The sequence below is a fragment of the Bombina bombina genome, chromosome 4, assembly GCF_027579735.1.
Source record: "Bombina bombina isolate aBomBom1 chromosome 4, aBomBom1.pri, whole genome shotgun sequence".
NCBI classification, from domain to species: Eukaryota; Metazoa; Chordata; class Amphibia; order Anura; family Bombinatoridae; genus Bombina; species Bombina bombina.
The window spans coordinates 1,013,859,405-1,013,884,850 of record NC_069502.1 but is presented as its reverse complement, the minus strand read 5'-3'; the positions used below and the strand labels follow the sequence as shown (position 1 = coordinate 1,013,884,850).

Genomic DNA, 25,446 nt, shown 5'->3' with positions numbered 1-25,446 from the left:
AATTATAATTACTTTCTTCAGTTTATGATTACCCCTTTACCTTCTCATCTCCCTGATCCCTTCCAAAAAGCTCTCTAACTCCCCCCTCTAACTAATCTCCTCCATCTTAGGTAACTGGCAGCTGTAATTTTTTTTTCTCTAGTGTATCGGTCCCACTCGTTCCCACCCCTCCTGCCCCCCTCCAGTGATGGGCCGCCCACCCCTCCCTCCTAGCCCTCCCACACCACCAACAATAGGCACCACCACTACCGGATGCAGAGAGGGACACAGAGTATCATTCTCTTCATCGGTAACTCTGAGTACAGCGCTGGTAGTTAAGGGGTTAAGTTAGTTTGGTTACATAATCCATACAAATGCAATACTGCTCAAGGTAACTGGTGTGATGCTTTCATGAAATGGGGAACATCTATTGGACATGATACAGGAGAAACATTGGAACTTAAATATAGTAAAACATGGACATAATAGGCAGGGAAATATCAAATAAAACAGACACAGAAGTAAAGGGTACATTATCAAACAGTAAAGGTCAGTAAATAGCTAATACAGATAGAATATAAATCCAAGTTGTTAAAGTAATGTTTCAAAGGAGACTTATTATCAGGGAAGGGGTATAACTCAAGGAAACCCTAGTTAAATCAAGATAAGCATTCAAATCCAAATAGTCAAAAAAGGAAATGTCTGAGTACCTAGAATTAAATATAAATATGTTTCAAGAAAGTGTGCAAAATATAAAAGCAGTTTAAACAAACATCAAATAGAAATAACCATGAAAGTTCCATAAAAGCCCCAGAACACAGAAGAAAGACACAAGGCTACAGCAAAAAAGCCCAATAGAAGCAGAATACACAAGCAGCCCCATGCAGCAAAAAGCATGTATGTGTGTATATATATATATATATATATATATATATATATATATATATATATATATATATATATATATATATAAATAGATATGATGGCTTCTTGGTTAAACAACAAACTTCCCAAGTACTTTGTGAGATCCAGGGATCCTCCGGCAGAGTCTGTGTATACTCTAGTAGCTCCTTGGTCCTTTCAACTTGTTTATGTGTTTCTTCCTTTGGTTCTTCTTCCCAGGGTAATTTCCAAGATCAGGCAGGAGGAATCATCAGTAATTCAGATTGCTCCAGCATGGCTTCACAGTGTTTGGTATGCATATCTGGTTCAGATGTCCAGTTGCCCACCTTGGCCCCTTCCTCTGTGGCCAGACCTTCTGTCTCAAGGGCCGTTGTTCCATCCAGATCTCAAGTCTCTAAGCTTGATGGCTTGGAGTTTGAACAGATAGTCCTTATACATAGAGGTTTTTCAGATTCTGTGGTTGGAACTTTGATCAGGATTCATAAGCCTATGACTAGAAAAAGGTATCATAAAGTCTGAAAGGCCATTATTTATTGGTGTTTGGTTCATGTTTTTTCCTGGCATTTATTCAGAATACCTAGGATTCTGCAGTTTTTACAGCAATGTCTGGAAAAGGGCCTATCTTTAGTTATGTCAGGGTGCCAGGAATCAGACTGAGACGAGAAGTGCAAAAATAATCACACCTTTATTAATAGCAAAAAATAATTAAAAGTCCACAAGTCAAAACAACAAGCCAGGAATCAAAACCAGAGTTGGTAGTCAGACGAGCTGAGTCAGGAGCCAAAGCGAATAGTCAGATGAGCCGAGTCAGGAGCCAAAGCGAATAGTCAGACGAGCCGAAATCAGGAACAAGAAGAACAGCAGAGTCAGGAACAAGCCAGGGATCAGGAACCAGGAGGGACGTCAGATAGCCAGGTAATACACAGGAGCTCTCACAAACAGGTTTGAGACAATGCAAAGGCAAAGCATACTGAACAGAGGCCCTTTAAATAATAAGTGATGACATCACAATTCTGAGACTGCATCCTGTCTCACACGGATGATATACACCAGTCTGGCCATAAAAGGAAGTGCAGGAAATGAGTAGCATCACATAGTATGCACAGTACGATTGGGTTGATTGACACCCCACTGCTGGTGGCTTGGAGTTTGAACAGATAGTCCTTATACATAGAGGTTTTTCAGATTCTGTGGTTGGAACTTTGATCAGGATTCATAAGCCTATGACTAGAAAAAGGTATCATAAAGTCTGAAAGGCCATTATTTATTGGTGTTTGGTTCATGTTTTTTCCTGGCATTTATTCAGAATACCTAGGATTCTGCAGTTTTTACAGCAATGTCTGGAAAAGGGCCTATCTTTAGTTATGTCAGGGTGCCAGGAATCAGACTGAGACGAGAAGTGCAAAAATAATCACACCTTTATTAATAGCAAAAAATAATAAAAAGTCCACAAGTCAAATAACAAGCCAGGAATCAAAACCAGAGTTGGTAGTCAGACGAGCTGAGTCAGGAGCCAAAGCGAATAGTCAGATGAGCCGAGTCAGGAGCCAAAACGAATAGTCAGACGAGCCGAAATCAGGAACAAGAAGAACAGCAGAGTCAGGAACAAGCCAGGGATCAGGAACCAGGAGGGACGTCAGATAGCCAGGTAATACACAGGAGCTCTCACAAACAGGTTTGAGACAATGCAAAGGCAAAGCATACTGAACAGAGGCCCTTTAAATAATAAGTGATGACATCACAATTCTGAGACTGCATCCTGTCTCACACGGATGATATACACCAGTCTGGCCATAAAAGGAAGTGCAGGAAATGAGTAGCATCACATAGTATGCACAGTACGATTGGGTTGATTGACACCCCACTGCTGGTGGCTTGGAGTTTGAACAGATAGTCCTTATACATAGAGGTTTTTCAGATTCTGTGGTTGGAACTTTGATCAGGATTCATAAGCCTATGACTAGAAAAAGGTATCATAAAGTCTGAAAGGCCATTATTTATTGGTGTTTGGTTCATGTTTTTTCCTGGCATTTATTCAGAATACCTAGGATTCTGCAGTTTTTACAGCAATGTCTGGAAAAGGGCCTATCTTTAGTTATGTCAGGGTGCCAGGAATCAGACTGAGACGAGAAGTGCAAAAATAATCACACCTTTATTAATAGCAAAAAATAATAAAAAGTCCACAAGTCAAATAACAAGCCAGGAATCAAAACCAGAGTTGGTAGTCAGACGAGCTGAGTCAGGAGCCAAAGCGAATAGTCAGATGAGCCGAGTCAGGAGCCAAAGCGAATAGTCAGACGAGCCGAAATCAGGAACAAGAAGAACAGCAGAGTCAGGAACAAGCCAGGGATCAGGAACCAGGAGGGACGTCAGATAGCCAGGTAATACACAGGAGCTCTCACAAACAGGTTTGAGACAATGCAAAGGCAAAGCATACTGAACAGAGGCCCTTTAAATAATAAGTGATGACATCACAATTCTGAGACTGCATCCTGTCTCACACGGATGATATACACCAGTCTGGCCATAAAAGGAAGTGCAGGAAATGAGTAGCATCACATAGTATGCACAGTACGATTGGGTTGATTGACACCCCACTGCTGGTGGCTTGGAGTTTGAACAGATAGTCCTTATACATAGAGGTTTTTCAGATTCTGTGGTTGGAACTTTGATCAGGATTCATAAGCCTATGACTAGAAAAAGGTATCATAAAGTCTGAAAGGCCATTATTTATTGGTGTTTGGTTCATGTTTTTTCCTGGCATTTATTCAGAATACCTAGGATTCTGCAGTTTTTACAGCAATGTCTGGAAAAGGGCCTATCTTTAGTTATGTCAGGGTGCCAGGAATCAGACTGAGACGAGAAGTGCAAAAATAATCACACCTTTATTAATAGCAAAAAATAATAAAAAGTCCACAAGTCAAATAACAAGCCAGGAATCAAAACCAGAGTTGGTAGTCAGACGAGCTGAGTCAGGAGCCAAAGCGAATAGTCAGATGAGCCGAGTCAGGAGCCAAAGCGAATAGTCAGACGAGCCGAAATCAGGAACAAGAAGAACAGCAGAGTCAGGAACAAGCCAGGGATCAGGAACCAGGAGGGACGTCAGATAGCCAGGTAATACACAGGAGCTCTCACAAACAGGTTTGAGACAATGCAAAGGCAAAGCATACTGAACAGAGGCCCTTTAAATAATAAGTGATGACATCACAATTCTGAGACTGCATCCTGTCTCACACGGATGATATACACCAGTCTGGCCATAAAAGGAAGTGAAGGAAATGAGTAGCATCACATAGTATGCACAGTACGATTGGATGATTGACACCCCACTGCTGGTGGCTGTTTGGTCACGAGTCTACAGGGGGCGGTGTTGCACCAGCAGCTCACAAGAACTGCTGGTGCAATGCTGAATATGGAGAGCGTATTGCTCTCCGCATTCAGCAATGTCTGTAGGACCTGATCCGCACTGTCGGATCAAGTCAGACAGACATTTGATAAATGGGCCTCTATGCATAAGGTGGATATTAAGCTTCTTTCTTGGAAAAGTTTTGGTTATTTTAGCTATTTTCTCTGCTAGAAGAGTTTCAGAATTGTCTGTTTTTTCTTGTGATTCACCTTATCTCATTTTTCATCAGGATTAGTCAGTTTTGAGAACTGAGTTTGACTTTTTACATAAGGTTGTGTTCTCAAACAATATAAGTTGGGATATTGTTGTCAATTTAAATTTACAGTGAACACACAGTCCCCATAAACCACAATGTAAAGGCAATTTTCAGTGTCGTTTCTTTTCTAACACCCAACATCCACTCACTATAACCCATTATAACTGTTTTGTGTAGTTAGTAAGTTTTTTTTTTTTTTTGACAATGCTCATAATTTTTATTTCAATAAATAAATAATACACTTTATTTTAGGGGCAATTGGAGGACATTTTTTTTAATAAACCAGAGGTCTGAACTCTGGTTAATTTTCGGAGCGGTTACTCCAAACTTGAGGTAGCATTAACCAGCCACTCGCAATGGTTGGTTAATTAATGTGCGCACGTAAACAGGCAAATTTGCCCATTGACAGCTCACATTAAATTAGCACTCCACTTGTAATCTTGCCCTTTGTGTAGTAATCCTAAGTATTCTTTCATGGTTGTGAGAGTCCAAGAGACCCCCCCCCTTTATTTCCTAGTGATGGTTTATTTTTGTGCACATATGTTTCCCCTACTATTATTTTGTTCTTATTTTTCCTACCTCTTTTCTTGGCTATACATCAGACTAGTTTACAAGTGATTCATATATATATATATCTATATATATATATATATATATATATATATATATACAGCAGCAAAGAAAGCGCACTCCAATAGGGATCCTTTTTATCAATTTTTCACTTTATTTGTGAACGTTTTCAGACCATACGGTCCATCCTCAGACAAAAAGTGTGTACAATAAATTTTGGCTGTTTTTTAGACTGTTTGATTATGTTTAGTTTTTAGACGGCACTGGCCCACCTTGCCCGGGATGATGATGTCACAGTTAGGGGCGTGTCTACCCGGGAGAGCATGGAGACCAGTATTTGCTGCACGGCATATTAGCTTGGTGGAGGGTAAGTTTTATTGTACAGACTTTTTGTCTGAGGACGGATCGTATGGTCTGAAAACGTTCACAGATAAAGTGAAAAATTGATAAAAGGATCTCTATTGGAGTTCATTTTCTTTGCTACTGTTTATAAATAGTTTTGCTGCACCCTGGGTTGCTGCTTTTGGAAGTCTGGAGTGTGATCTGTTTGGACTTTTATATATATATATATATATATAAAGGTTCACTTTATGAGAATATCATTTGTGTATTCAAAATTGGCACAAATGTCATCATGCACTGAATATTGCAACATTTTAAAAGAGCTCATTTTTAGTCGACATAATAGGAGTGTAGGGTGATTACAGAGCTCACAGTGAGGTCAGGTGGAGGATAGCAAGTGGTGAAGGAATACTTTTACCCATTAAGACACGCCCACAAAATATGGCACACTCGAGTTCAAAAGCATATCGGGTTCAAAGAACCAATCACTAGACACATTGTGACGTAAAACTATAGATAATTGGTTTTAAAATTACACTTTATTAAACATATATGCAAAAAGACATTACCATGAGTGGGATGGTGTAAATAGTATAAGAGAATGGGTATATTTACTTCCAAACTTATTAATAATAACTATTTATCTTGCATCCACCCATTATTAAAAAGGGAAGAGAGATACATACGGCTAAGTAGAATAATGGGATAGGTCACTTCCAAGATTCTAATGATATATAGCCTAGGGTATGTAGCATCTCATAGATTAAAATTAGGGCTAGAGACCTGGTATACTTCAGTCCAATCTAAATAGGTTAGGGATACTAAAGTCGGAGGTGCTCAGATACATTCATGTATTAATATACCAGTATTCACACTGATTGAATCAGCAGGTAATCAGATTCACATTCATATATTCATATACCAGTATTCACACTGATTGCACACTTAGGCTATGCGCTCAAAGGCGTCCTCCTACCTGCGTACTGCTTTGATCAAACAAAGTCAGCCGATTTCTGACTAGATCCCTACAAGATCAACTAAATAAACATTACATACATATAGCAATTCACAAACAACACACACTAAGAGTGTAGATTAGAATAGCTCTCAGATTCGGATTCACATATGTTGTCTATGTAGGATATTGTGCATACCATCTGATGATATAAATAAATTCAAGTGAGTTAACAGGGACATAACACGTCAAAACGCCAAAGCGCTAATATACAGACCCCTGTTAAGGGAATCCGTAAGGTATGGCAACAAAATCCCCAGGGCAGTGTAAATTACAAATTACAAAATGCCCGCTGGAGATTAGCTATGTGTGGAGAGTTAGGACTCGTTGTGTACCAAGCCCCGCCCGCCGACGCGTTTCCGTCACTGCAACGTGACTTTGTCAGGGCATAGGGCTGGCCCAGCGTTAGATTACGCTCTATATGCTGTCTAGGTTGTCATGGTAACGTATTTGTTACTGATTTCAATGTTGCGGATGTGTAGATACCGCCTGGCCTATCATAAGCATCGGGACTAATCCTGTTTATTACCGTCTCATTATTTATAGATGCATTGCCAAAATATTAATGTTGATCTTCCTCTGCAATGGAGCTATTTGTCAACATTCATTATTGCGCTTAACTAACTGATGATTACTTCGCAATCTGTGCCGTTTTTGCAAAGGCATATCTCATAGAGGTTTTTTTTGATGTTTTATTATTTCAGATAATATAGCCCAATTATTTAGGTCACACCATATCCGACAAATGGTAGCTGGTAATCACATATCTTACAGAAATTAAAGAATATATATTAGCAGTGGTACCAAATTGGACTTGTGAGGAAGTGTGTGAATACACAATGATGATTTGTAAATATATGCACACATATATGTATATAAGGTCAGGAAGGAGTTTACATACTAAATATCTATATGTGTTTACATTATCCATATTATTGCTTATTAGGAGTTACAAAGGCAGTTGGTATAATACTCTGACAATGTTTACTGCTGGTCTGCATAACTGAAGGGTATTAGGGATACACAACATTGTATCACATCAGTGAAGTTATACTGCAGATCTAAAACTTTCTTTTAACGCAAAACTTCTTGATCTTATTCGCCCACCCAGTGAGTGAGGCTTAGGGATTGGATTCCCTATTTCCAAGTTGATAAAAGTGATGCCCATATTATTAAATGTATACAGAATGGTTAACAGCGAGTTTCATGGGTAAAGGGTAGTGTCATCTAACTATGTATTTAAGAGATCTTTATGTTTGTTCCTGAGTTGCGTATACAGCCTTGTTTCATTATATATGTATCTCTTATAGTTTTATGCTCCAAATTTAAAAAAAACTCTTTAACATAAATCCTATGAAAAGGCTTTATATGAGCACTATTACCCTGCCCAGTCAACACAAAGAGTAAAACTACATGTAGTGAACTCCCAATCTCATAGAAAGCATTTATATGATGTTGCCTCATTCAGTCCTCTTGGGGCTACAGATTGTAATTCATGAATCCATCTGCATTCTTTCTGTAATAGCAATTTATTAATGTCAGCTCGTCTACCTTTAATTTTTAGTTGCTCTATTGCAAAAAAGAAAATGTCATATTTGTGTCCCTGGTGTACATTGTTCATATGTTGTGCCACCGGTACATTCCTGTTCCATTTTATATCGCCCATATGTTCCAGGACTCTGGTCCGTAGCTCTCTTGAGGTTTCACCTACATAGATTCTTGGGCACCCACATATTGCCAAGTAGATAACTCTTTTTGATCTACAATTTAGAAAGTCTTTGATTTCATATTGTTTTTTTGTTAGGGGATGTTCAAAGATTTTAGTCGGGGTCATGTTTTTGCATGCTTGGCATCTACCACATTTGTGAAAGCCTTTGTTCTCTCTGAGCCAAGTTCTAGGTTGATCCTTAGAGTAGTGGCTATCTATTAAGATATCTTCAAGATTCTTTGATCTTCTATAGGTTATCAAAGGCTTGGCAGTAATTACTTCTCTTAGTTCTTCGTCTTCATGTAGTACATGCCAGTGTCTTTGAAAGATGTTTCTGATGCTTAGATTTTTATCATTAAAGGTGCCTATTACTCTTATAGGCTGTAACTCGTTCATTTCTTTGTCTTTTATGGTTTTTTGATTTTCCAACAGTGACACTCTATCCAGAGCTTTCGCTCTTTGATATGCCCTTTTTAAGCATCTCACTGGGTATCCCCTTTCCTTGAATCTCTTCCTTAGTTCCCCAGCTTCTCTTTCAAAGTCTAATTCAGTGCTGCAATTACGTTTAGCTCTCAAATATTGCCCATATGGTATGCCCAATTTTTGTTTTTTTGGGTGAAAACTCTCCCATTGTAAGAGGCTATTCGTGGATGTCTCTTTTCTGTATAGTTTGGTATTTAAAGTACCGTTTGTCTCTTTTCTAATTTCTAAATCCAGAAAGGCAACTTGGGTAGGATCAATTGTTGAGGTATATTTCATACCATCTGTATTGTTATTAAGCCACTGCATGAAGTTACTGAAGTCATTTTGTGTGCCAGTCCATAGAATCAGAACATCATCTATGTATCTAATGTACAGATCCATAAATTTCATATAAGGATTTGTGTCTTGGTTCAGAATACTTTTATGTTCTATCCACCCCAGAAATATATTTGCATAGGTTGGGGCACAGCATGTGCCCATTGCTGTGCCCCTTTTCTGCAGGTATGTTTTGTGATTAAACAGAAAATAATTATGTTTCAATACATAATCTAGAAGATCAATTATGAAATTGTCTTCCTCACTACCTTTGGGGTTGATTGTTCTTTGAAAAAATGCAACAGCTTCTAAGCCTAAGTTGTGTGAAATATTGGAGTATAAACTCTCAACATCAATACTGGCTAGTAAGGTGTTCTCATCAACTCTGATGTCAGCTAAACATTGTAGTACATCTTTTGTATCTTGTACATATGATGTCAGGGTATGTACAAAGTGTCTCAATTTTTTATCTAAAAATATGCTGGCATTCTCTGTGATACACCCATTACCCGATACAATGGGTCTACCGGGTGGTTTCTCCATATTTTTGTGAACTTTAGCTAGGCTATAGAAGGTTGCAATTCTAGGTACAGTGTTGTACATGAACAGGTATTCTGCTTTTGTTATCACTCTCTCTTGTAGGCCTCTATCTAACAGAGATTTCAATTCTTTGCCGAAAGTTTCTGTTGGATCTTTTGATAAGACTCTATAATTCTCCACATTCTCTAGAATATCCATACACATTTGTTCATACTGTGTATTGTTCATAATAACCATATTCCCACCCTTGTCTGCGTTTTTAATAGTAATTTCCTTGTTAGATTTCAGTTCTTTTAGAGCACTACGTTCTTTGTAGCTAAGATTTTTCTTAATTTTGCTTTTTGGATTCAGGCCCTCTATTTCTGTTGTGACTAAGGAAACAAACTTATTTATTACAGGGTATTTTGAGATGGATGGCATAAATTTGCTTTTAGGTTTTACTACACTCTCTTTCCTTGTATTTGACGTATCATCATTTTCATTCAGAAGTGTTAGCATTAAATTAACCATTTCATGGTCCTCTTGTTCAATACCCATATCATTAAGTGAGTTTGTATTGGTCATTTTGTGAAACTTGTGTAGAGCTAGCTTTCTGGCGAAGAGGTGTGTATCCTTTATCCAATTAAATGTATCAAAATGAGGGGTAGGTATGAAGGTTGATCCTTTGGATAATAATGTATGATGTTCACTCGCTAGAGTTGTTTGTGTCTGTCAGATTAATAATTTGTAGATGTTCCTTATTTATTTCTGTTTGTTTGGGGGTTTTGATTTGTTTTGTCTTGTTCTTGTTGATCTCTTTGGAGGGAACAAGTCCTTCTCTAAAAAAATCCTTGTTATAGAGGGTTCGATTATGGCTGTACTTACTACTGGTGGCTGACTAACTTCTTCATCTGAAGGTTCAGAATCAGTAGTGGAGTTATCAGGAGTAGTGTTTTTGTTACTACCTCTTGTGTCTTGTATGTGTCTGAAATTCCTACGTTTTTGATTTGACTTGTAAATGTTACCCTTCTGGTGATCAGACCAATCTCTTTGTAGTTTTCTGTTTTTGGCTTCACTAAGTTCTTCTTTTAGTTTATCTATATGAAATTTCAATTTCACATCTAATGTCTCAAAGTCTTTATGAGTGGTAAATTTATTTGTTTGTATCTTTGCTTCATCTATTAACTTAGTTAGATGTTCATATTGTTTTCTTTCATACTCTAATGTTAACTTCATTAGGTCTAGAGAACATTGTGTGAGAATTTCTTGCCATCTTAATACAAAGTTTTGGTCTGATATGTGAAAAGAGGGTGCTAGCTGAATCCTGAGTCCTCTAGGGATTAGTTTATTTTTGACATAACTTTCTAGGCTAAAAACTTCCCAGAATGATTTTACTTGTTTCTTCATTATTTTGGCAATGCTTTTAAAAGCTTCTTCACGTAAAACTATTCCTATTCATAGCGTAGTACAAAGTACAATAAATAAAAACTAAATAACAATTAGTTAAAAATAAAATATGTAATGCAGAAATGTCAAAGTGGCGAAAAACTTATTTTGCAAATAATGTTGGGAGTGAGATGTATGCAAAGGTAACCATGAATTTACACTGTATATGTATGTATGTGTTTATTTGTAAATACATATTTACACATATAAATACATAAATAGAAATGTATATATATATATATATATATATATATATATAAAATAAAGAGAAAAGATGTATCTTGGTAATACAGCGCAACAAAATACAAAAAATGCAATGATTCGTGATAAAGTTGGAACACAGAATAGAAAAATGATCTTGTATCTTATTTGCTGTGTTATCCACAGTGGAAATAATAAAGTGTTCTTAGTAGAGTTCTACTGCATATATATTCCTATATGTAGATAGGTGAAAAGATGTCTCCTTACCAGATGTTACCCCAATCGTATGAGGTAAGGTATGATCATGTAAGGAGTGTCTTTGTCTTGTCTTTAATGACCGCTGGTCAAGATGTCACAGACGTATAGGTCCAAGCAGGGGAAGTGTATTTCCCTCTCAAGGTCCGTCTCTGTAGTTGTATGTGTGGTCTTTGTCCGATAGAAACTTCTGAAATAGTTGGAGTCTCAGTGACTCGTAGGAGTATGGTACTTCAAATTGGATCTCTCAGGCTCTCATTTTCTCAGATGAATATAGGAAAAAAAGAAAGCAAGAACACATAGCGTAATACTGTACAAAAAGTATAATTTTTTTCTAGACAATCGTGGTAAGATATACACTCACATGTGAGAACCTCAATCCATGATGAGGTAAGATTATAGCATGTCAAGGATGTATACACATTTATTCAATAGGTATCCCAGTAGGGGTGGTAGAAGAGAGTTGAAGTATGTATAGTAGTTATATACAGTGTAAATCCTGAGGATAAACTTCTTATCCAGCAATTGAAGTGTCCAGGTAATGAATATGTGTTATAAAAAATAGGTTTTCTTTACAATATGAATGAGAAAATAAATTAGCTCATTAACAAAGGATCCTGTTCAGTATGTTCCTGGATTAGGTAGCTGTGAGCTTTGTCATATAAAAACACAAAAATATATTTGTAGCGGTTTGGCATAGGAGTAATCACTTTATCAAAGTATTAGCCAATATTAGGAATGTTAGGTGTTGAAAGCCCTATGGGTTTAGCATAAGAGTAGGCATTCACAGACACTCATTCCAAAGTATGCATAAGAAATGCAGTGTTATGCAGAAAGCAAAAACAGATTAGTGTAGCGTTATTAATCAAAGCGCTAGTCAAGTCAATGCACAATTCAAAATATTTGTAACGATTTAGCATATGAGTATAAACCAATATTAGGAATGTTAGGCGTCGGAGCCCTATTAACATTAGAGTAGGCACTCACAGACAGTCATTCCACAGTGTGCATAGAAAATGCGGTGTTGTACAGGAAGTATAAAAAGAGATTAGCGTAGCGTTATTTTGTTCAAAAAAGCCGGTCACAACAGAGTATGTGAAAAACTGCACTGTTGCACTTTCAAATATCACCTTACGCGTTTCGAAGTATTCGCTTACTTCTTCGTCAGAGGTATATATATATATATATATATATATATACATACGTCGATTGGAGTAGCCGTGTTAGTCTAGAGATTTAGATATCAAAATAACAAGAGTATTGCATTGAGCAATGATACTTTTTTTATTGGACTAACTATACATTTATAAGTTGACAAGCTTTCGGAAGAGTTCCTTCCTTTATCAAGTCTGAAGCAATGTATGTATTGTACAGTCACATATTCTCTATTTACAGACACATTATTGTATGGCAGATACCAGTTCATAACCATAACTTGAGTACACAATACGGCCAGTACTTTATAGTGTAGAATTACTAGGTTATGTGTATATAATATTTAAATGATGTTTTTGCTGTATTCCATAAGTCCCATATATTGTTCACTTAGATGTTTGTATCTATATTTGTTTTTTAATGTAGCACGCAGTGACTGCCTCCTGTCAGCTGGAACTGAGTGGCATCCTGGTATCCCTTGACAACTAGTACATGCTGACACAGTGCGCTGCAGAGATGTGACGTCACATCTGGCACGCCACCAGCAACGGCGAGGACGGAGTCCTGAAGGGTGGAGGGTTTAAAAGTAAGTTATGCACCATTTGTTTGTATTAAGCTGTCTGAGGACGGAGAAAACCCCGAAATGTTACAGAGGAAATAAAGATTTTGTATTTTAAGACCCAGTGAGTGCTACAATTATTGCGGAATACATTGATCATTACTGTATGCACCCTGTGCAAGAGAGTATAACGGCTGCCTTGCATGCGTCATGGAAGTTGGAGTTCTTCATCCCAATTGAATCTGGATATTATTGCTATATTGATTTAGAACCCACTATAAGAAGATTAGCTTTTTTTTCCCCTCACATGGACTTGAATTACTATTAAGAGAAACAATAAGAACATGGGAATATAAATACTACATGCTGAGGCATTTAATTAACCAAGTGCAATACCCAGTGAATTTAACTGTAGCAGACTGATGAGGATACACGGCATTACAGCTCACAGCATCAGGATAAAACAGCAGGATCTATAACTTAGTATCCCCTACATAGAGCCTACCATTAAGAGATTTATCTACACTAAAAATAATACGAGTGGAGTGGTACATTACGGTATCACACATATTGGCTCCAGGGACTACATATTAAGATAATAGTGGATATAAGGGAATTATTAAAGACAATCATTATACAGCAATATATGCATATCCACATATGCATGGTCTTTAACAAAACGATAGGAGGAACATGAGATAAGGACCCATAGAACCCTGCCTCCACACTATCAACCTCAATATTTGAGGCATTAAATTAAAGGGACACTGTACCCAATTTTTTTCTTTTGTGATTCAGATAGAGCATGACATTTCAAGCAACTTTCTAATTTACTCCTATTATCAAATTTTCTTCATTCTCTTGGTATCCTTATTTGAAATGCAAGAAAGTAAGTTTAGATGCCGGCCCATTTTTGGTGATCAACCTGGGTTGTTCTTGCTGATTGGTGGATAAACTCATCCACCAATAAAAAAGTGCTGTCCAGAGTTCTGAATACAAAAAAAAGCTTAGATGTCTTCTTTTTAAAATAAAGATAGCAAGAGAACGAAGATAAATTGATAATAGGAATAAATTAGAAAGTGGCTTAAAATTGCATGCTCTATCTGAATCATGAAAGAAAAAATGTGGGTTCAGTGTCCCTTTAACTATGTGCAATACTAAGTAATCTTGACTGTTATAGACTGATGAGGATATACTGCATTACAGTTCACAGCCTCAGGACAAATCAACAGGATCTATAATATAGTATCCCCTACATTTGGCCTACTATTATGTGACTTATCTGCTCCATAAGTAACACAAGTGGGGTTTTACATCACGGCACACAATATATATTGACTCTAGTGACTGCATATAAAGAGAATAGTGGATACAAGGAAATCATTAAAGGAAACCAATATAAAGCAAATAAACGTATATCCACAAATGCATGGTCTTTAACAAAATGATAGGAGGAACAAGAGATAAGGAACCATAGAATCCTGCTTCCCCACTAACAACCTTAATATCTTTGGAATAATGGAGGCACCCGGAAAAAGTGGGGAACAAGAACAAATTAAGGGAGCATATGAATTCTTTTTTTACAGAGGCGGATGCCACAAGAATTCGATTTGCAGCAATACCAAAAAGAGAGGTTGCTGAAAATACAAGGGATATATTTGAAAAATTAATAAAATATAAAAAAAAATATACGTGGACTATTCACTCCATGGGAGCTTTCTCTCCGAATTCCATCGAAGAAAGTTTATACCAAGAGGCATCAGGATAAAAACCCCTCCCCACAATAGGAAGGAATAATCCTGACTTTTGCACCAAGTGGTGCAATATTCTAAACAAGTGCTCTCTAGACCTAATCCTATTAGTAATAGAAGAGACAAGCAGATTACTAATAATTACAAAGAACAAAATTGACACCATGGAACAGGCAAACCTTGAAAAGCTTAACCTGGATAAAGACAAGAATTGGCTAAAGCAAATAAAGGATGACATGAAAAAATACAAAGACGAGTTGATAACATTCAAAAATAGGAAGCTGGAGGCAGTGACCAGTGACTATAAGGAAAAACTAGTCTTCAAATGGCGACTGTCACCTGAGGAACATTCTACAGACAAAATAAAGGCTGGAGACAGAGATTTACCAAGCCAAGGTCACTCAATACCATTGACAGCTTGGGAAATAGCTCAGAATCTGAGGATGCTAACAGCAAATTGGGCCAGCAGTCAGAACAATATCAAGGTGTCACTACTCGTTCAAAAAACGGGGTAGGAAGAGGGCACTACTACGGAGGAGGGATATAAGAAGACCTCCATGACCACCCCGGAGGTCATGGAACTAGTGGACAACCTCAGCCAGCACTAATTAACTCCCGTAGAGAGAAGGGTCTTGAATAAAGGCTTATCATTTGTACCTAGACGGGATGAATCCCAGCGATATGTAGATGCCCAAAAATTTGGGAGAATATTGAGACTGAGGGAACATTTTGGAACCCAACAAGGCAAATATAATAAGCTTAAAAACAGAAGCACATTCAACCCAAACAGTACTAACCCAAGCATCAAGACTTTGACTAGAATGATAACAAAGGACCTAATTAGCAACCCTGTCATGCATACAAGATCTTACTTTACTAAGGAGGAGTGGATAGCGTTAAAGAAATTAAAAGATGACAAAGATATTATTATCCGGGAGGCGGATAAGGGGGGAGCCCTTGTGATTATGGATTATAAGGACTACTGTGGGGAAATACTTCAACAACTAAGCGACAATAAGACCTATAAACCCCTCTCAGGCAATCCAACTTCAACTTTCAAGAATTAAATTGATGCAGTACTAAAAATGGCCAAAGACAAAAATGATATAACCGAGGAACTTTGGAAGTACCTAACCCTTGACCATCCGAGAATACCGGTACTATACACGGTACCAAAGATTCACACAAACTTGGAATTTCCACCAGGAAGGCCAATAGTATCGGCCATAGGCTCAATACTACAACCTATTGCAGTCTATTTGGACACTCTACTTCAACAAATGGTCCATAACATGGATACTTTCACACTGGATTCAAGTACAATGACCAAACTGTTGAATAACATGGAAGTATCCGAAGAAATATGGCTCCACATGGGGAAGGAATGAGCTCAATTTTCAGACAGCTAAGAAAATATCCCTTCATAGGACCCCCGGAGGATATCAAATTAGAACTACTCCGTATAGGCTTAGAATATAACTATTTCCGCTATGAACAGAAGTACTATATGCAAATAGTAGGGACGGCCATGGGGTTAAATGTAGCCCCAGCCTATGCAAATCTTTACATGGCCGACTTCAAGCCCCAGGGTACAAGGGCATTCATGGACAACAGGGTCATGATATAACAAAGGTATATAGACCACCTGTTCATACCCAGGAGGGGTACAGAAGAAGATCTGGAAATATGGTTTCAGGGATTGAACATGGATAACAACTATATAAAATTAAAAATGGAAAGGAACTTGACCCAGATTGACTTCCTGGACCTAAGGATATATAAGAACAATTGAAAATTGATGACAACTTTATACCGAAAGAGTACAGACAAAAACTCTCTCCTCAATGCCAGGAGTTGTCATCCGTCTGCATTTAAAAAGGCATTACCTGCATCGCAGATGAAAAGAGTAATAAGAAACAATACCGAAACAGAACACAGGGAGAAACAACTTGATGAATTGGAACAACAATTCCCAGCATACACTAGGAGAACACTGGAAGAGAGTCGTAGCAAAGTACGGGAAGATAACCAGCAGATGTTACTCATCAATAGGAAGTCTGCAGAAAAGGACGAGGATACCCTGACAATGACACTCGCCTACACCCCAGGAGATGAGCAAGTAGCGAACACCATAAGAAAATATTGGCTAATTGTGGAAACAGATGGTACCCAACACTTTAAAGACCAAAGACCACCCAGGATTGGCTACAGAAGAGCAAAATCTCTCCGAGATCAGCTTATCCACACAGACCCATGCCCCTGTTATATTACAGGCACTTGGCTCCAACAAAACAACAAAACAAAGGTTGTTATAGGTGCCTAGGCTGTGTGACATGCAATGGACTAACTACAGGGAAGTATTTTAACCACCCATACAAAAACAAAAAAACAAAGAGTTACATGTACAACTACCCACATAGTCTACATGCCCATGTGGAAACTTTTATATAGGGAAAATGATAGACACCCTCAGAATCAGAATGGCCAACCGTAGAGCGGCCATAAGGGTAGCATTGAATAAAAAGGAATCAGAACAACCGTGGCCAGACACTTCCTGGAGGCTGGTCATAAGGTCAATGACCTACGTTACACCATCATTGATCATATACCAGTCCCATATAGGGGAGGTGACATAGGAAAAATGCTCCTACAAACAGAATCCAGATGGATCTATACTCTGAGAACTTTGACCCCAAGGGGGCTGGGCACTAGCCTGGACTGGCATTGTTAAATATGAATTTATCGTTAGAATTTACCCTTATTATAATTCCCCATGGATACCTAATGAGTTAACCTAGATGGCCTTATGCTGTACATTATGCTGTACATTAGATACAGAGATCCCCAGCAACTGCAACACCAACAAGTGGCACCTTTGTCTTCCAATAAATTCTGATTCTGAGGGTGTCTATCATTTTCCCTATATAAAATTTCCCACATGGGCAGTGTAAAATGTAGACTATGGGGTAGTTGTACATGTAACTCTGTGTTTTAGGAAGTATTTTTTGTTTTTGTATGGGTGGTTAAAATACTTCCCTGTAGTTAGTCCATTGCATGTCACACAGCCTAGGCACCTATAGCAACCTTTGTTTTGTTGGAGCCAAGTGCCTGTAATATAGCAGGGGTGTGGGTCTGTGTGGATAAGGTGATCTCGGAGAGATTTTGCTCTCCTATAGCCAATCCTGGGTGGTCTTTGGTCTTTAAAGGGTAGGGTACCATCTGTTTCCACAATTGGCCAATATTTTCTTATTCGCTACTTGTTCATCTCAACAAGTGGCAGCTTTGACTTCCAATAGATCTGTAAAGTATAGGCATATGTATATACACCTATAGAACATCACATAGGGCGCATGACCTGTTAATGATATGATACAGTCAAATATTCTCTATTGACACATTATTGTATGTCAGAAACCAGTTCATAGCCACAACTTGTAATAAATTGAGTACACAATACGGCCAGTACTTTATAGTGTAGATTTACTAGGTTATGTGTATATAATATTTAAATGATGTTTTTGCTGTATTCCATATGTCCCATATATTGTTCACTTACATGTTTGTATCTATATTTGTTTTTAATGTAGCACGCAGTGACTGCCTTCTGTCAGCTGGAACCGAGTGGCGTCCTGGTATCCCTTGACAACTAGTACACGCTGGTCATACACAGTGCGCTGTAGAGATGTGACGTCACATCCGGCACGCCACCGGCAAAGAAGAGGACGGAGTCCTGAAGGGTAGAGGGTTTAAAAATAAATTATGCACCATTTGTTTGTATTAAGCTGTCTGAGGATGGGGGGAACTCCAAAACGTTACAGAGGAAATAAAGATTTTGTATTTTAAGACCCAGTGAGTGCTACAATTATTGCAGAATACATTGATCATTGCTGTATGCACTCTCGGGTTAGCATGCAAGCGATAACTTTTTATTTTCAACTTGGTAAACAAGTGCAACCTGACGTGCACAAAAAAATTATTTCTAGAGCAGTTAGCATTTGATTGGGAGCACTAAATAGTGCTCTACTTGTAATCTGGCTTAATATAGGCTATCCAAAATTTGTGATTTATCTTTTCACTTGCCAAATTTGGGGGTTACAGTTCACTGGCTGCACAAGCAGAATTTGAAAGACAGAATTAGAGAGCACTTGGTATCTATAGAAAAAGTGCCTCCTAAGACACCGGTGAATAAACATTTTAATTAACACAGGTAAGGAAAAAAAGTCTTGAAGTTTCAGGCTATTGAATTAATATTGAAAACAATGGTAAGCCTTTTCTGTGTTGGTAGTATGTAACAGGTGTTTCAAAGTGGTGTGTGTCTTATTAGACACAGTGTTGCAAGCTTTAATTAGAGGGCTTTTCCTAGGATAGGTTGATACAGTAACAATAAACCATTGCAGATTGATAAGTATAGTTAGCTTTCATACACCAGTATGAACCAATGGTAAAAACAATGATAAGCCTTTTATGTATTGATAGTCTGTAATGAATGTTTTCAAAATGCTGTGTGTCTTATTAAACACAGTATTGCAAGCTTTAATTAGAGGGCTTTTCCTAGCAGGTGTTTACCCACAGTCTTTCCTTTTTTGTAGTTCCTTTAAAAGTTTCCAATTAGAGATGTCACACAGTAGCTTTATGTATAAAAAAACGCTCCTCTGTGTATTCTTACTTTTCCTGTCAGTGTTTGATATATCAGCTGTCCGGTTCGGCAATAGAGTCACGTGGGTTCTTTGTGACTAATCAGAGGTTCTCCTTGTTTAAATTAAGTGCGCGCACTTCATTCCTTTTAAATATTTTTCAGTATGTGGCTCCTCTCGCTGTACATTAACTAACAGGGATTTCTTATTTCAAACCTCCTATTAGAGACAACGGTCCTGGGTGCCCAGTTTGTCTGTAGCTGTAGGGCGGATCAACGCGTATCAGCAACAGAGCCTTTTTCAAGATGTTCTTGGAGAGCGATGAGTTCTGGATGACGCCTAGATTTCGTGCATGGTCGGTGGGGGTTGGAGGGTGTCCGAGGGCTGTGGGCCACCAAGAGTTATTCCAAGCGGATGTGGTGGGACCGAGGAGGAGGACTTAGGTCTTGTCTGCATTCAGCTTTAGGCAGTTGTAGTTCATCCAGGTGGCGACTGCTGTCAGCCCTTCATGGACGTTTCTCTTGGCGGTGGTGGGGTCACTGGTGAGTGAGATGATTAGCTGGGTGTCGTCGGCGTAGGAGACGATGTTGAGGTTGTGTCGTCGGGCGATGGTGGAGAGAGGGGCCATGTAGATGTTGAATAGGGTGGGGCTCAGAGAAGAGCCTTGGGGTACACTGCAGCTGATTTCTGTGGGCTTGGAGGTGAAGGGTGGGAGTCTAACTTTCTGGGTTCTGCCGGTGAGGAAGGAGGTGATCCATTCCAGGGCTTTGTCGCATATGCCGGCATCGTGTAGTCGGTTGCGGAGGGTGAGATGGGAGACAGTGTCGAATGCTGCTGAGACGTCTAGCAGAATGAGGGCGGCGGTCTCTCCTCGGTCGAGTAGGGCAAGGATGTCATCTGTGGCGGCAAGGACGGTGGTCTCGGTGCTGTGGTTGCTCCTGAAACCGGATTGGGAGGGGTCCAGGTTGTGGTTGGCTTCGATGAAGTCAACGAGTTGTGCGTTGATGGACTTCTCAATGACTTTGGCCGCAAAGGGGAGCAAAGAGATTGTGTGGTAGTTCTTCAGATCATTGGGGTCAGCTGTGGGTTTTTTCAGTAGGGGTTTTAATTCTGCATGCTTCCATTCATCCAGGAAGGTGACGGTTTTGATGGAGCAGTTGATGGTGCTGCAGAGCTCGGGGGTGATGTTGTCACCCGCTTTGTTGAAAATGTGATGCGGGCATGGGTCCGAGGGTGCTCCGGAGTGGATTGATCTCATGATCCTGATGGTGTCCTCTGTGGTGAGGGGGCTCCAGATGGTCAGTGGGGGGTAGGCGGTGGTGTATTTGGGTGAGGTATCGGTGGGAGTAGGTGGGTAGGCGGTGGTGGGTGAGTTCTGGGGCGCGAAGCTGTCATAGATGTCGACAATCTTTCGGTGGAAGTAGATTGCGAGGTTATCGCAGAGGTCCTAGGAGGGCGGGATGTCGTTGGTGTTGCTGTTGGGATTGGAGAATTCCTTGATGACTGTGAACAGCTCCTTGCTGTTGTGGACTTTGGTATTGATTCTATCTTGGATGGCTGTCTTCTTGGTGGTTTTGATGAGGTGGTGGTGGGTAGTGATGGCTTTTTTGTAGGCTGTTTTATTTGAGGGGGTCTTGCTGGATCTCCAGGTCCTTTCCAATCGCCTGCAGTGGCGTTTGGAGTCCTGGAGGGCAGGGGTGAACCAACTAGCCTTGTTGGTGGGTTGGCGGTTGGACAGTTTCTTGAGAGGGGCGAGGGTGTTGGCGCAGTCTGTGAGCCAGTGGTGGAGGTTGCGTGCAGAGGAGTTGGCATCTGTGGAGGTAGCTGGGGGGCACTTGTTCAGGGTGGAGTGCAGTTGGTCTTTGGTGATGTTGTTCCAGTTTCTGTGGGGTGGGTGGTGCTGCCGGAGGTGTGCGGTGGGTTTGTTGAAGGAAAAATGTATGCAATGGTGGTCGGTCCAATGGAGTTCGGTGATGTGGTTGACTGAGATGTGGTTGCCTCTAGAGAAGATAGGGTCGAGTGTATGTCCGGCTGAGTGGGTTGGGGAGTTGACGAGTTGCTTTAGACCGATGGTTCCAAGGTTGGCAGTGTTGTGGTCATTGGGGTTGTCTAGGTGGAAGTTGAGGTCACCAAGGAGGATGTAGTCTTTTGAGGGGAGGGCGTGGGGTGCGATGAGGTCGATGATGGAGTCACAGAAGGCAAGACGAGGTCCAGGAGGTCTGTAGATGAGGGTGCCATGGAGGGTAGTGTTGGGACTGACCTGGATCTTGAAGTGTAGGTGTTCCAAGCCTGGTGAGTGGTAGTCGGAGCTGGTTGTGACGTGGAGGGAGTGTTTGTGGATGATGGCGATTCCTCCTGCGGTCCTTGTGGGAGATCTTGTATCAGTCGGGGATGGCAATGGCGATATCCGGCATTTATGTGGGGTTCAGCCAGGTTTCAGTAAGGAAGGCAAGGAGGTGGAGTTGAGCAGGTTCCAGATTTCTACGGCGTGCTTGCGGACCGAGCGGGTATTGAGGAGGATGCAGTTGAGGTGGTTGCTGTTGTTTTTGCGTGAGGTGACTGGCAGGTTAGTGGTTCGGAGGGAGGAGAAGGTGTGAGAGGTGACTGGTAGGTTAGTGGTTCGGAGGGAGGAGAAGGCGCAGTTGCGGCAGGTGAAGGGTCCTATGGTGTTCGTCAGGGATGCATGGTGGCAGGCAGATGATCTACTGGTGTTGAGATGGAGGAGGGTGCTGGCGTCATTGTGACGGTGGTTGTGGGATGGGCGCAGATAGGCTTGCCTTTGGCGCACCAGCGCCGCACCCGCCGCGTGTGGCCTTTCCATTAAATAGGTGCTGGGAGGTGGGAGGGCTGGGAGGCGGGGGCAGGGCAGTGGCTGTAGGAAGAAAGTTAACAAAGGTAGTTACCTGTGATGTGCTGGTAGGCGGGGGGTGGGCAGTGGCTGTGGCATGGGAGAGACAAGCATGAAGGAGAGCAGGCTAGAGGAGGCGAGCTAAATAATCATTGTAGGCTGTCGTGACTGCAGAGTTTGTGTTTGCATCTAATCGTTTGTGTTTAGAGTTGTAGTGAGCTGTAAAACTGGTTATGTGACCCCGCATTACCGCCTTTGAAGCATTCCAGAATAACCCTGGGGTGTTTTGATGTTGGGCGTTAAATCTAGCATATTCTAGCCAGCCTGCTTTCAGGTGTTTTTGGAATTCTAGATTATTGTATAAGTATGTGGGGAACCGCCAGGTCCTCTGGGAGGGGTTATGTGTGGTGGGTTGTAATTCTAACCAAATGGGGGCATTATCTGAGATCACTATGTCAGTGATTTGAGTGCGCCTGATCTGGTTATTTAGTTGTGAGGAACACAGGAAGTAATCTATTCAGGATAAGGATCCATGCGCCTTTGAGACACACGTGAAGTCTCTCTGGGTCGGTTGGCATAGCCTCCAGAAGTCCACAAGACTCAAAGTGGTTTTAAAGGCAGCAATGGTACTGGTTTCTGTTTTATGTCTCCTGGACTGTCCTTTGGCTTGGTCTGCATTATGAGTGTCAATTCTGCGATCTAGGGGCATAGCTTGGATCAGATTGAAGTCTCCACCCACCAAGAGAGGTTTGTCTGTGTATTGAAGCAAGGCTGCTTGTAGGGAGTGTCAGAATTGTGGAAATGGGTGGTTGGGGCCATAAACACTACATAAGATGTAAGATTTCCCTGCTGTGTGAAGGGTTGCCATTATGAATCTGCCTTGTGGGTCAATGTTAACAGTTGTGATCTGCACCAGTAAGCCTTTCCTAACAAGTATAGCCACTCCTCGCTTACGCCCCTCTGTTAGTGTGTAGAGGACCTGACCCACCCATCTGATCTTTAACTTCTCATGTTCCATACCCGTCAGATGTGTCTCCTGCAGTAAGGCTATATCTGTGTGTAGGCGCTTAAGGTGCTGTAGGATGATGCTTCTTTTGGCTGGGGAGGTGATGCCTCCCACATTCCAAGATACTATTTTGAGTGCTAGAGACATGCTATAAGGGGGGGGGGAGGTAAGTAATCTGGTGTGTTGGGGGAGATTGAGAGGGTGTGGAGATTTGTGACCTAGTGAATCAGAGTTAGGGCCATTACAGTCAGATTTATGAATTACCATGGAGTGGTAGTAGGTATGTGTTTGTGGCACCATTTTGTGGGTGTGTAGGTTCAACAACTCACAGATTTCGTGCTCTAGAAGTAGCAATCCTTTCCCTTGGACATCCAGCACTGGCCGGCATGGGTTCCGGAGACTCCCCCCAAGACCTGAAAATATAAAAAAGGCAAGTTGTAACAACAGGAAATGCATTTGCTCGCCATCTAGCTGGAGAGCAGTATCATTACATTTAGTGCTAGGGGTGGGTTGCAACATGGGGTTGGGCTGTTTGTGTGGATCCGTCCACACAATTTTCTGGATCTTTGCAATGCTGTCATCTGGTGGACCAAGATTGCTCTCAGTCCAAGAATATGCCATAAAATTATGTAAAGTCAGTTTGAAGTAGAACTTTAATATTAAATAGGAGTTCAAGAATGAGAGATGTCCTTCAGCTCTCTCCATCTCTTGCTTTGTTATCTAGGTATTCTTGCAGTTGTTGCAGTGTAGTGAAGAGTTTAGGACCCGTAGGGGTCATAAACCGGAGTTTAGTGGGGTAGAGGAGTGAGACTTGTCGGCCTTGCGAGTGTAACTTCGAGCAGTGTGGTGCGAATTCTTTTCTCTTCCTTGCAACCTCATCAGAAAAGTCCTGAAAGATGAGCAATTTATGCACTTCAAAGTTGAGATCTGGTTTTGATCTATATGCCTTAAGAACTACCAATTTTTCCTGGTGGTGCAGTAGCTTAAAGATGATTTGTCTGGGGTGTTGGTTGGATCTGGACGGTAGGGTTTCTGGCCCTATTCTGTGTACCATTTCAACATCAAGCGTCAGGGTGTCTGGGTCTAGTTGCAGTAACTTGGGTAGTGTCAAGGCTGTGAATTCAAGTAAATCTTTGTTCTTGATCGACTCAGGCACCACCCTCAGGTTGTTACGGTGGGATCGATTCTCAAGGTCATCTAGTTTCTCTTGGAGCGTAGAGTTCTGACGTTTTAATCTTTGTATAGTGATGGAGGACGAATGTTGGGTGTCCTCTACATCTGAGATTCGCTGTTCCGCTTGTTGTAATCGCGTAGAATATTGCCTGATTTTGGTGGTGATGGTGTCCATACCTGCCTGCAGTGATTCCATTTTGGGGAGAAAAAAGGCCTTTAAATCATTTAGTAAAGATTGTGAGGTATCCTGAGACTGCTCTTTATCTGGAGGTGCAAGCGTTTCTATCTGGGAATCTATTGTTTGCTTCTGTCTTCTGTCCGCTGGTTTCTGCTTGCCCGCCATTATGGGAATGAATTGTGTGGCGGAGACTTTAAAGTATTTGTCTACTTTCATAGGGGTCAGCTTGGTTGATGACTCTCAAGCAGGCTAAATACCAGAAGTTACGTGGATCCGTCACTGTTTATTGAGTTACCAGCGTAGTGGCGGGAGGAAAGTAAAAGCTTTGGTCAAGTTTAGATGTTTTTTTCAGGTCGAGACTGGTCTCTTCTGTTTTGGGTTGGAGTTGACTGTAGTGGACTCCCTAAGTGTTGGGCTCTATACCCTCTCCCCTTGTTTTGTTTTAGCCGAACTAGGGGGTTTCTGATGTGCTTGTCAGTGATTTTGTTAGATAAGATGTCTGAAAGATTCCCTACTCTTTGTTGACACTATCACTATCAGGATATCACTGGCCTTATTATGGCTGTTATCTGATTTACTTCCTCTGACACCTGTGATGTGGGTCTTTTTGTGTTGATAAATGTGTACTCCCACAATGATTCAACAGAATCAGGTTACAATCATTTTTATTTTGTTTTTTGGTGGTTTTATTTTTGACTGCTGTAATGACTTTATTTGGCCATACGAGGGCAGCAGAGTGTTACA

The 25,446-nt window shown here is 40.5% G+C and overlaps 1 long non-coding RNA gene across 1 annotated transcript in view; it reads left to right on the top strand.

Moving 5' to 3' along the window:
* LOC128655748 (uncharacterized) overlaps nucleotides 1-18,712 on the top strand; it is a 57,547-nt gene extending 38,835 nt beyond the window's left edge. The window contains exons 2-3 of the long non-coding RNA XR_008401899.1: nucleotides 12,980-13,139; nucleotides 18,451-18,712. This is a non-coding gene — a long non-coding RNA (uncharacterized LOC128655748). The remainder of the gene's footprint in view (nucleotides 1-12,979; nucleotides 13,140-18,450) is intronic.
* The last annotated feature ends 6,734 nt before the right edge of the window (nucleotides 18,713-25,446 follow it).